The following is a 12,962-nucleotide window of genomic DNA, read 5'->3' on the forward strand; positions in this document are numbered from 1 at the left end:
CAAAACTGTGGCAGATGGATTTCAATGCGGGCAAGTGTGAGATTATCCATTTTGGACCAAAAAAGGATAGAGCAGGGTACTTTCTAAATTGGAACAGGTTAACTAACAGTGGATGTCCAAAGAAACTTGAGGGTTCAGGAGTATAGATCTTTAAAATGCCACGAAAAAGTGCAGAAAATAATCAAAAAGGCTAATGGAATGCTAACCTTTATATCTAGAGGATTGGAGTATAAAGACACAGAGGTTATGCTGCAGCTGTATAAAACCCTGGTTAGACCCCACTTGGAGTACTGTGAGCAGTTCTGGGCACCACATCTTAGGAAGGATATATTGGCCTTGGAGGGAGTGCAACGTAGGTTTACAAGAATGATATCTGGACTACAGGGGTTAAGTTACGAGGAGAGATTACACAAATTAGGCCTGTTTCGCTAGAATTTAGAAGGTTAAGGGGTGATCTGATCAAAGTCTTCAAGATATTAACAGGAAAAGACAGGCTAGATAAAGATAAACTATTTTCACTGGTTGGAGATTCTAAAACTAGGGGGAATAGTCTAAAAATTAAGACCAGACCATTCAGGAGAGATGTTAGGAAGCAGTTCTTCATGCAAAGGGTGGTAGAGGTTTGGAACTCTTTCCCACAAACAACAGTTGAAGCTAGAACAGTTGTTAATTTTAAATCTGAGATAGATAGATTTTTATTAAGCAAAGATATTAAGGGATATGGGCCAAAGGTAGGTATATGGAGTTAGGCCGCGGATCAGCCATGATCTCAATGAATGGCGGGATAGGCTTGAGGGGCTGAATGGCCTACTCCTGTTCCTATCTTCCTATGTTCCTATCATTGGCACTATGACCTCAACAGCTCCTTCATCTCTGCTTTTCTCTTATCTTTCACGTGTGCCAGTTTACCTTTGCATCCTAAAGTCCAAACAACAGACTTGAATCCATCAGCATGACTGCTCTTATCAACCACACCTGGCTGGACTGTCAAACATTATTGTGAGGGTTTATGTACATTGTGCTGCTCTCAACACTCCTCCACATGCGCCCCTCCTTTCACATGACAGCTGCACTCCTTGAGAAATGCCCACCTGATGAAAGGTCACAGACCTGAAACGTTAACTCTGCTTCTGTCTCCACAGATGCTGCCTGACCTGCTGAGTATTTCCAGCACTGTTTTTATTTCAGATTTCCAGCATCTGCAGTATTTTGCTTTTATCTGTTCACCAATCATTGGATAACTTAGCTCAAACTACTTCCTGTGGTTGTTGGACCCATTTAATCATTGTTTAACTTACGTTAAATTACCTTTTGTGGTTGATAGACCCCTGGATGTTTGCCGAAGGCTGTAGTTTGCCCACCCCTGTCTAGGGCAACAGAAAAAGAGGTTCTAGCTAGAAATCAACCTTTAATTTTCAAATCATTGCAGGTCCTGATTGGTCTCCTTATTTACAGATGCCAGTTCTAATTAGGATTTTTAATGTTTCGCATTGTAATGACAGCCATCCTTATTATATTTAATGTATTAATACCATAGTTTGTACAACTATGCATCCTCTTGCTTACTTCCCATCTTTGGCTTTGACTTAGTATAACAGAGTCTTCAATCTTGGGAGTCAGAGAGATTGTCCCTGCCTCCCTGGGTATGGCTAGCCAACTCTCCTTTGTCATCTTTCTGTTTTTTCTTTGCTGCATTTTTACATTTGTTTCTGTTTCTTTCTTTGTTCTTTACTCCTTCTTCCCTTGACTACGTATCCTCCATGAATGTCCCTCAAGCCTCTGCCAAACTTTATGTTAAAAGATCAGAATACAAGGTATGGAAGGGCAAAAGTGGGGAACATGCAAACTACCTTGCATAGCCCCTTTACGCACATAATTGCCACAGTAAATATAAAATAAAAATCGAAAAATTAACCATAAGAGCCAATAGGTTTCTCCTGAACATTAAATAAACAGTGACATACAGGCTCTTCAGATTTTGTTTACATTTGATTTTCAGACTGACACCCTTCCTCAGATTTGTAATTTAATGAAAAATACATTTCTGAAAAGACTTTGGAGCAGGAGCGTAACAATTTTCTGTTTTAAAATGATAATATCGAAAATTGTGTATATTCAACTAATGGTTCATTTTTTTGGGGAGTTGGTCACTGTGCTTCACTCAACAGTTTTGTGTCTATGGAACTATTTGTGAACCTTCAATTTCATAGAACTAGTGGGGAAAATCCAAGCTAACCAAGACTACCTGCCTGACATATTGCATACAAAAGAGCACCTTTTGCAAGAAATCCTTGTTCCTCTGTCTCTCCCTGCCCCCCTTTCCCAGTAAATAATGTTTGACCCAATTTCCTCCTCTCATACTCCCTTCCAATCACTGCCCTTCTGGTATGATGTGGAGGCCAGCAGCTTCCGTAACAGGGAAAAAAGAAGAAATCTTGAGCTCCAGCTACCCTACGTTCTTCTTGTGCACCCTTTCACAGTCTTCTATACATGAAGGCATTGTTGTAGTTTGGAAGGAAAGTGAATAGTGGAGGGAAATGTAATAGGGAAGAAATAGAGAAAAAAAAGGCAAAAGAATAACTCTTTTAACAAAATAGAAAAAACTGCAATTTGCTCAGTGCAGGAATTAATTTTAAATAAACCACACTTCTTTCAACAATGCTTTCATTTATTTTATGATTACAACACACTTCACAGAGAGTCTTTGAAAAACTTTAATATTACAGAATCAGATCCTTTAAACAGAAACACTGGGTGGGCAATGTGATTCGCTGACGCAATATTAAAAGCAACTCTGTAATAAACAAATGTCAACAATGAATAAACACTCTGGGAAGGATGGGATCTGGATGGGGTACCAGCTGAAAGGCATGGATAAAATCTTCCATTTTGCTCTGTTGCTTCAGGAGGTAAGCCGTCTAAACTTGTTCCAGAATATGCAAATCTTGTGTTTAGTCAGAAACTTTAGGTTGTGTTTAGTGTTATAACATGAGGATTGACATTAGTTTTTAAGAAAGTGTGCATTAAATAAACAGTGGCATAAAGGCTCTTCCGTTTTTGCTTTTATTTAACTTTCAGAATGACACCCTTCCTCAGATGTATACTTTAATGAAAAGTATATTTCTGAAAAGACTTTGGTGCAGGAACATAACAATTTTCTGTTTTAAAAGGATAATATCTAAAATTGTATTTATTCAGCTAATGATTTTTATTTTCCCGGAGTTGTTCACTGTGCTTGGCTCAGAAGTTCTGTGTTTAGAGAATTATTTCTGAACCTCCAATTTCATGAACTGGTGATTAAAGTAGCGGGATAGATGGATTAGTAAAGTATTATTCATGTAGGGTCACTTCAACTGGAGATAAACAGCTACACATCCTGCTGGGCCTCAAAGGGGAAAGCTAACTGAGAATTTAAATTACAACGAGGCTCTGTGGTGAACTATATCAAAACAAAGAGAATGAATAATGACAGGCTAAAAGAAGGAACTACAAAGTGCCCACAAAATAAATTAAAAGGGATCATTACTGATGACGGATCACTGCAAGTGATGCAATCTTGCCTGATCCAATGTTTTTTTCAAATTAAGATCAGAGCTATGCTGTTATTAAAAGAATCAAGAGAATTTCCAGTACAATCGTACTGTCATATCCATCCAACCATTAGATAAAACAACATTTTATGTTGAGACAAAAACAAGAAATGCTGGAATCACTCAGCAGGTCTGGCAGCATCTGTGGAAAGAGAAACAGAACTTAGACCTGCTGAGTGATTCCAGCATTTCTTGTTTTTGTTTCAGATTTCCAGCATCCGCAGTATTTTGCTTTTATTTTATGTTGAGATGTCATCTGATGATATATTAAGATCCGCCAGGTTTAAAGGATTAAAAAATCATCAAACAAGTAAATTATGTACATGCAAAAATGTAAAGAGAAACTTCCAGGCTGTCAAAATTATATTAGTTGTTTGTTTGGAGGTACAATTCCTTCTTTGTAAAATATATGGGGAGAAAATTGGTTAAGATCCTTTTTGGGGGTATAACCAGTAGTGTGCATGCAGCACGTCCCCCAAACAGTCGGCCTGAGTCTCACCCAAAATAGGGCTTCAGGCCTCATTTAAATAATTTGCTCAAGCTGTCAATGCCAATTGCACCTCCAGAGGCAGGTCTTCCATTTCAAGAGATCTATTTCACACTGCCTGTCTCACTGGCAGCAACCCTCAGTTAAGTCCTGGGAGGAGAGGGATGAACAACAGAAGGGAAGTCCAATTGTAGGCTGGTAGTGTCTCACAGCATGCTGTGGAGCTGGGAGGAACATTCCTGCTGCTCCTAGTTCCATATCAATCTGTAAGATATTTTTTACTTACCTTTTTTAGTGACAGGCACTAGCTAGGCCACTTCAACTCCAGGAAGACCAATTTGACACAGGGGTCCTAAAATAAGCCTTGGATCCCTCAATAACATACGCAAGGGGCCTAATGCTTGTTTTAGGCAGCTTCCAGGGATGTCTGAAAAACCATCTAATGCAATATGAGATCAGAAATATTTCAGAAATCTGAGATTGTTAGGAGTTGATGAATGGTTACTTAACCTCACTTTGTGGCACGAAGTCTCTGCTAGTTCTTTCTTGCCTGTAGCATCACAGGCTAAACTCCAGAGTTCAACAGGTAGCGGGTTGCCTGCAAGAATGCTTATTATCTTATTCTATGGCACAACATGAGAGAGCAACAATGTTCTGATGTTCTGTGTCAAAAAGTTCCCATCCCTTGAAAATGTGATTGATTTGGGTTAGTTATTTTTCTGTTAACTTTGTGTCATCCATCACGAAGCACCATTCTGGTAAAAAAGGTGAGGTCCAAACCCAGGTCTGTAATATCACTCCATTGCCTACTGCTTGGAGTTGTGTGAAAGTTACCCATGTGACTAACCCTCTGGTCTTCCCTCCCTTTCATCTCTGCCTCTCAGCAAATACCCCTTAGGATACACATTTGTCAGAAATTCCTTTCTCTACTATTTTGGCGGAGACATTAAAGAAGGAAAGAACTTGCATTTATATTGCATTTTTCATGACTTTAGGACATTCCCAAAGCCCTTTTCAACCAATGAAATACTTTTTAAAGTCTGGTCACTTTTGTAATGTTTGAACCCTGATGGGCAATTTGTGCAAGCATAGTCCCACAAACAGCAATGTGATAATGATTAAATAATCTATTTTAGCAATGTTGGTTGAAGGAACAATATTGTCCAGGGTATCAGGAAGACCTCCCCTGCTCTTCTTCAAAATAGTGCCATGGGATCTTTTGCTTCCACCCGAGAGGGCAAATGAAGCCTTTATTTAATATCGCATCCAAAAGATGGATTATTCCTTTTACAATAGATAATTTAATTCCTCCACTAATTTAATTCCTCCGGCACAGTGGCGCAGTGGTTAGCACCGCAGCCTCACAGCTCCAGCGACCCAGGTTCAATTCTGGGTACTGCCTGTGTGGAGTTTGCAAGTTCTCCCTGTGTCTGCGTGGGTTTCCTCCGGGTGCTCCGGTTTCCTCCCACATGCCAAAGACTTGCAGGTTGATAGGTTAATTGGCCATTATAAATTGCCCCGAGTATAGGTAGGTGGTAGGGAAATATAGGGACAGGTGGGGATGTGGTAGGAATATGGAATTAGTGTAGGATTAGTATAAATGGGTGGTTGATGGTGGGCCGAAGGGCCTGTTTCAGTGCTGTATCTCTAAACTAAATAGAACTGAGAGGAATTTCAGGCAAATACATTAATCATTGGTATAGTTGCTGCTGCTCTCACATGCATTCAAGTCTTCAGAAGAAGGAATTTTCCTCCACATAAGATCAGATGGCAGGTTGTTCAACCTTGCCCGTCTAAGAGCGAAGACCAAAGTACGGAAAGTCATCATCAGGGAACTCCTCTTTGCTGACAATGCTGCATTAACATCCCACACTGAAGAGTGTCTGCAGAGACTCATCGACAGGATTGCGGCTGCCTGCACCGACTTTAGCCTAACCATCAGCCTCAAGAAAACGAACATCATGGGACAAGATGTCAGAAATGCTCCATCCATCAATATCAGCGACCCCGCTCTGGAAGTGGTTCAAAAGTTCACCTACCTAGGCTTAACTATCACCAGTAACCTGTCTGTCGATGCAGAAATCAACAAGCGCATGGGAAAGGCTTCCACTGCGATGTCCAGACTGGCCAAGAGAGTGAAGGAAAATGGCGCACTGACATGGGACACAAAAGTCCGAGTGTATCAAGCCTGTGTCCTCAGTACTTTGCTCTATGGCAGCGAGGCCTGGACAACGTATGTCAGCCAAGAGTGATGTCCCAATTCATTCCATCTTTGCTGCCTCCAGAGAATCCTTGGCATCAGGTGGCAGGACCGTATCTCCAACACAGAAGTCCTCGAGGCGGCCAACATCCCCAGCATATACACCCTACTGAGCCAGCAGCACATGAAAAGGCTTGGCCATGTGAGCCGCATGGAAGATGGCAGGATCCCCAAAGACACATTGTACAGCGAGCTCATAACTGGTATCAGACCCACCGGCCGTCCATGTCTCCGCTTTAAAGACGTCTGCAAATGCGACATGAAGTCCTGTGACATTGATCACAAGTCGTGGGAGTCAGTTGCCAGCGATCGCCAGAGCTGGCGGGCAGCCATAAAGGCGGGGCTAAAGTGTGGCGAGTCGAAGAGACTTAGCAGTTGGCAGGAAAAAAGACAGAAGCGCAAGGCGAGAGCCAACTGTGTAACAGCCCCGGCAACCAATTTTATCTGCAGTTCCTGTGGAAGAGTCTGTCACTCGAGAATTGGACTTTATAGCCACTCCAGGCACTGCTTCACAAACCACTGACCACCTCCAGGCGCTTGGGTGTTGGGTGTTGGGTGTCTTGCAAAGCATTAAGGTAGATAAGTCCCCAGGGCCTGATGGGATCTACCCCAGAATACTGAGGGAGGCAAGGGAAGAACTTGCTGGGGCCTTGACAGAAATCTTTGCATCCTCATTGGCTACAGGTGAGGTCCCAGAGGACTGGAGAATAGCCAATGTTGTTCCTTTGTTTAAGAAGGGTAGCAAGGATAATCCAGGAAATTATAGGCCGGTGAGCCTTACGTCAGTGGTAGGGAAATTATTAGAGAGGATTCTTCGGGACAGGATTTACTCCCATTTGGAAACAAACAAACTTATTAGCGAGAGGCAGCATGGTTTTGTGAAGGGGAGGTCGTGTCTCACTAATTTGATTGAATTTTTTGAGGAAGTGACAAAGATGATTGTTGAAGGAAGGGCAGTGGATGTTATCTATATGGACTTCAGTAAAGCCGTTGACAAGGTCCCTCATGGCAGACTGGTACAAAAGGTGAAGTCACACAGGATCAGAGGTGAGCTGGCAAGATGTCATAGAAGACAGAGGGTAGCAGTGGAAGGGTGCTTTTCTGAATGGAGGGATGTGACTAGTGGTGTTCCGCAGGGATCAGTGCTGGGACCTTTGCTCTTTGTAGTATATATAAATGATTTGGAGGAAAATGTAGCTGGTCTGATTAGTAAGTTTGCGGATGACACAAAGGTTGGTGGAGTTGCGGACAGTGATGAGGATTGTCAGAGGATACAGCAGGATATAGATCGGTTGGAGACTTGGGCGGAGAAATGGCAGATGGAGTTTAATCCGGACAAATGTGAGGTAATGCATTTTGGAAGGTCTAATGCAGGTGGGAAGTATACAGTAAATGGCAGAACTCTTAGGAGTATTGACAGGCAGAGAGATCTGGGCGTACAGGTCCACAGGTCACTGAAAGTGGCAACGCAGGTGGATAAGGTAGTCAAGAAGGCATACAGCATGCTTGCCTTCATCGGTCGGGGCACAGAGTATAAAAATTGGCAAGTCATGCTGCAGCTGTACAGAACCTTAGTTCGGCCACACTTAGAATATTGCGTGCAATTCTGGTCGCCACACTACCAGAAGGACGTGGAGGCTTTGGAGAGGGTACAGAAGAGGTTTACCAGGATGTTGCCTGGTCTGGAGGGCATTAGCTATGAGGAGAGGTTGGATAAACTCGGATTGTTTTCACTGGAACGACGGAGGTGGAGGGGCGACATGATAGAGGTTTACAAAGTTATGAGCGGCATGGACAGAGTGGATAGTCAGAAACTTTTTCCCAGGGTGGAAGAGTCAGTTACTAGGGGATATAGGTTTAAGGTGAGAGGGGCAAAGTTTAGAGGGGATGTGCGAGGCAAGTTCATTACACAGAGGGTGGTGAATGCCTGGAACTTGCTGCCAGGGGAGGGGGTGGAAGCAGGTACGATAGCGACGTTTAAGTGGCATCTTGACAAATACATGAATAGGATGGGAATAAAGGGATACGGTCCCCGGAGGTGCAGAAGGTTTTAGTTTAGGCAGGCATCAAGATCAGCGCAGGCTTGGAGGGCCGAATGGCCTGTTCCTGTGCTGTACTGTTCTTTGTTCTTTGTTCTTACCCATTGTCTTTCGAGACAAGGAGGCCAAAGAGAGAGAGAGAGTTATTACACAACTTCAGTGTCCTTGAGTCCAATGTCAGTGACACTACTGATATCAGGAATTCACTATTTGATGTGAAAATTGTATACTTGGCACGGTATTATCTATAAGGAACAGATTAATCTTCTTCAAAGGCTCAGCCCAACAACTATAATAGGTTTCCTCAGAGGTGATAATGGTGTCCACAAGGTCTCCTTACTACTAACAGTCTTTTACCAGAACTTCTTCCTGTCTAATAAGTGTTAATGATATATTGTTCCAATAAATACCATCTGTTTAGTAACCAGTTATTATGAACAGTTAAAAAGAAATCTACTCTTGTTCAATTGCTCCGAGTTGGTATTCCGAAACAAGTTTAAGCAGGGTAGTGTTATCAAGTTCTAGGTCACACCAGAATGGAAATACAATTGCTGCATCAAGACCATTGCAACTGACTGAGCAGCAGCTCCAAATGGAGCATTGCATTGTTGCCAAATAGTCGTTTTCTATCTTTTTATGGGAGCTTGCTGTGCACAAATTGGCTGCCACATTTCTAGCATTACAACAAAGAGCACACTTCAAAAGTACTAAATTGGCTGCAATGGGTTTTGGGGCATCCTGTGGTCATGAAAGGCATCTATGCATGTCTTTCTTTCGAGAATGATCTCGACTAGTCATTTTAAAGAGTAACATCATGGGCTGAATTTTATTCGGACGCCGTGCTTCGAGGCGGCGCCCTTCAAACTTAGTGTGGCGGCCGCATTCAGCGTCTGCCGAGGAGCCCCCACGATATTTCATGCTGGGGCTCATTTCAATCGTGGGGGCAGAGCGCCTGCCCACGATGACGTAAGGGGGCGGCCTCCGCGCCCCCGGTAACGGCGTCCAGCGCCACCGCGCAGGCACCGGTGCCATTTTTTAAGGGCTTTAAGCCCTTAACAATAAGTGTAATTTTTAAAGGGATAATAGACATGACTTTTATTACATGTAAAATAAGTGATGGAGGCCCTTCCCCAACCCCTGCAATGGTCATTTCAGGCAATGAAATGACCATCAATTGCTTGTACAAATAACCGAACATTCCACCCCAACCTTCGATCTTTTGCCCTCCAACCCCTTCCCATCATCCCCACATCCAATAAGTATTGTATCCCTGCTCCTCCACCCCTCCCGCCCTGAAAATTTTATTGCTCCCCCCTCCCCACCAGGTTCTCGCCTGGAACTCCACACGGAGTTCCGAAGGCGTGCGGAGCACAAACGGTGGCCCTAATATCAGAGTAGGAGGCTGCCGCCTGCAGGTAGATTTATTTAAATATTTAAATGTTCATTTGCATATTTAGATGAAGGGCTCACCGCCATGCGACGGTGGGGCCACACCGACATCCCGCCACCGCTGGTAATATGCGGCAGGCCCTTCTCAATGTCGCGGGGTGAGGCAGGCCTCTCCCCACAGCATTTTACTGGCCCCCCCACCGCATCCCGCGGCGTCAAGGGGCCAGTAAAATTCAGCCCCATGTGTGCCTGATATAATTAGGATAAGAGTAATAAAGAAGAAAGACTTGCATTTGTACAGTGTGCATGACCACTGCATGACTTGCATGACCACTGGACGTCTCAAAGCATTTTACAGTCAATGAAGTATTTTTGAAGTGTAGTCATTGTTGTAATGTAGGAAATGCAGCAGCCAATTTACGCACAGCAAACAGCAATGTGATAATAACCAGATAATCTGTTTTTGTGATATAGATTGAGGGATAAACATTGGCCTGGACACTGGGGATAACTCCCCTGCTCTTCTTCAATATAATGCCATGGGATCTTTTACATCCACCTGAAGAAGCAGATGGGGCCTCAGTTTAACATCTTATTCAAAAGACGGCACCTCTGACAGTGCAGCACTCCCTCAGTATTGTACTGGCGTGTCAATCTTGATTTTTGTGCTCAAGCCCTGGAGTGGGACTTGAACCCGGAAGCTTCTAATTCAGGTTCATTTTAAGTAGTAATACCATGTTGCCTGATACAATTAGGATAACAGTAATACAAAGTGCACCAGAAGATTACAATATTCAAATTTTGATTTAAATAGTCAACTGCAGGAAAGCAATATTCTATGCAGATCAAATATGGTTTTAGCATCCTGTTGCCATTAATCACTATGGTTGTTGCATTAGTTCTGATGTTCATGGTTAAAAGAAAATCTTGCCTTAAAGCAAATTTTTAACTTCCTACCTGTCAATGAAAAGAAACAGAACACAAAGGGCAAACTTCCTAAGAGAAATTAAAAAGTTGCCAACAGTCCTCTTGGAAAAAACAGAAGCAAAATGCATACCTAAAATAAATGTGAATTGGCTCCAGAATGCAGTATTGTTGTGATAGTGAATAATCCATTGGGGACCTTCGCCTTAATCTAACTAACCAGGGAGAAATTGATTAGCACCTGACTAGGGGCACAAAATGGTTAGAGTGACTGCAATGCATGCCAAAGAGGTTGGCCTGAGAATCACCTGAAATTGATCTTTGGGCTCATTACCATGACCCTGGTGCTATGGGCACCAATCAGGCGTCACAATGTAGCTCATTGGTCAGGCCCAGAGAATTTATGGCTGCTGCAGATAGATTTCAGAGGCCCTCGAAGCAATGAACATAACTCAGTGAAATTGGACTTTGTTACTACCCATTTGTGCCCAAGAAATGGGCAATACAATTTCCAATTTTGCTTCCATTAACTCATATAGAGTCATAGAGTTTTACAGCACAGAAACAAGCTCTTCAGCCCATTGTGTCCGTGCCAGCCATCAAGCACCTATCTATTCTAATTCCCATTTTCCAGCATTTGGCCTGTAGCCATGTATGCTATGGCGTTTCAAGTGCATATCTAAATACTTCTTAAATGTTGTGAAGGTTCCTGCCTCTACCACCCCTTCAGGCAGTGCGTTCCAGATTCCAACCACCATCTGCGAGAAATAATTTTTCCTCAAATCCCCTCTAAACCTCCTGCCCCTTACCTTAAATCTATGCCCCCTGATTATTGACACCTCCACTAAGGGAAAAAGTTTCTTCCTATCTATGCCCCTCATAATTTTGCATACCTCAATCAGGACCCCCCTCAGCCTTCTCTGCTCTAAGGAAAACAATCCTAGCCTTTCCAGTCTCTCTTCATAGCTGAAATGCTCCAGCCCAGGCAACATCCTGGCAAATCTCCTCTGCACCCTCTCCAGTGCAATCACATCCTTCCTATAGTGTGGTGACCAGAACCATTCCACAGTACTCCAGCTGTGGCCTAACTAACGTTTTATACAGCTCCTGCTCTTATATTCAATGTCTCAGCTAATAAAGGCAAGCATCCCATATGCCTTCCGAACCATCTTATCTACCTGTGCTGCCGCCTTCAATGATCTATGGGCAAGTACACCAAGGTCCCTCTGACCCTCTGTATTTCCTAGGGTCCTACTACCCATTGTATATTCCATTGCCTTGTTAGTCCTCCCAAAATGCATTACCTCACACTTCTCAGGATTAAATTCCATTTGCTGTATATACTGTAGCTTTCTTGATCAATCTAATGAGCCTAATAATTACCATTGATGATATTATTGTTTGCTATTCTACTATCAACTATTTTAGTGTTAAGCCGTTTAAATTAAAGGACGTCTTTAAATGTGTTACACATTTGTCTGCTAATATCACCATCTAGGCTGTAATCGGATGCCTGGGATAAAGTCTCTCTTATCCCGAGGCTGCTGCGAGGCTATTCACCAGTAAAGTCTTTAAATATTTACTGCCTGATTAAAAAAAAGAGCACATTGTTTAAGGATGGAACCCAGTGATAAAATATATGTCAGAACTATTAAAAAACAGGATGGAAATTGTCCTCTGACAATTGCTGTTATTTGTTTGTTCTAGCACTACCTCAGTGAATACAAAACAGGATCCCCGTGGTTGATGAAGGGTATTTTTAACAATGTGCAACAGTAAAGTTGAATAGCATTTACCTCCAAGTTCTGACGGTTTTGTGCCAAAGACCTGGATCCATTAGGAGTTAGATTAGGAGTCACATAGAACAAGATGAAATTTTATCCAAACAATCTGCTGAAATTCAAATCCTGTCCCAAAAGAACAAAAGACTGTGGAGGAAGGATTGGATAAGGCCAGAAAATGGGTACAGCGATCATGAGGTGTGATTAACCCACACCCATTCTTTCTGATGCAGGCAGCACGCAAACTTCATGCTGCCTGCTAATATAAATGATAGTGTCTTGCAGCCTTGTAGTAAGCTCGCTGCTGAGCAGCTGCATGCCTGAGCAGGGGGCCCAAGTTCGTGCGGGCCTAGCACCACTTAAAGTTAGCCCGCACTACTTAAAGCCAGTCTGCACCTCTTAAAGGCAGGACCTGGAACCAGTTACAGTAGAGTCTTTCAGCAAGAAGAAGAGCAGAAATGGAGCAACAGGACAAAGAACATGCTGCAAGGT

At 42.9% G+C, this 12,962-nt stretch overlaps 1 protein-coding gene across 3 annotated transcripts in view; it reads left to right on the forward strand.

Moving 5' to 3' along the window:
- Positions 1-2,821: 2,821 nt before the first annotated feature.
- The window catches only part of colec10 (collectin sub-family member 10 (C-type lectin)), a 72,616-nt gene continuing 62,475 nt past the window's right edge, over positions 2,822-12,962 (forward strand). For all 3 annotated transcript variants that reach the window (XM_068032192.1, XM_068032193.1, XM_068032194.1), the window contains exon 1: positions 2,822-2,909. The gene's annotated coding sequence lies outside the window, so the exon portion shown is untranslated. The remainder of the gene's footprint in view (positions 2,910-12,962) is intronic.

This window comes from Heterodontus francisci, chromosome 5 (genome assembly GCF_036365525.1).
Source record: "Heterodontus francisci isolate sHetFra1 chromosome 5, sHetFra1.hap1, whole genome shotgun sequence".
NCBI lineage: Eukaryota > Metazoa > Chordata > Chondrichthyes > Heterodontiformes > Heterodontidae > Heterodontus > Heterodontus francisci.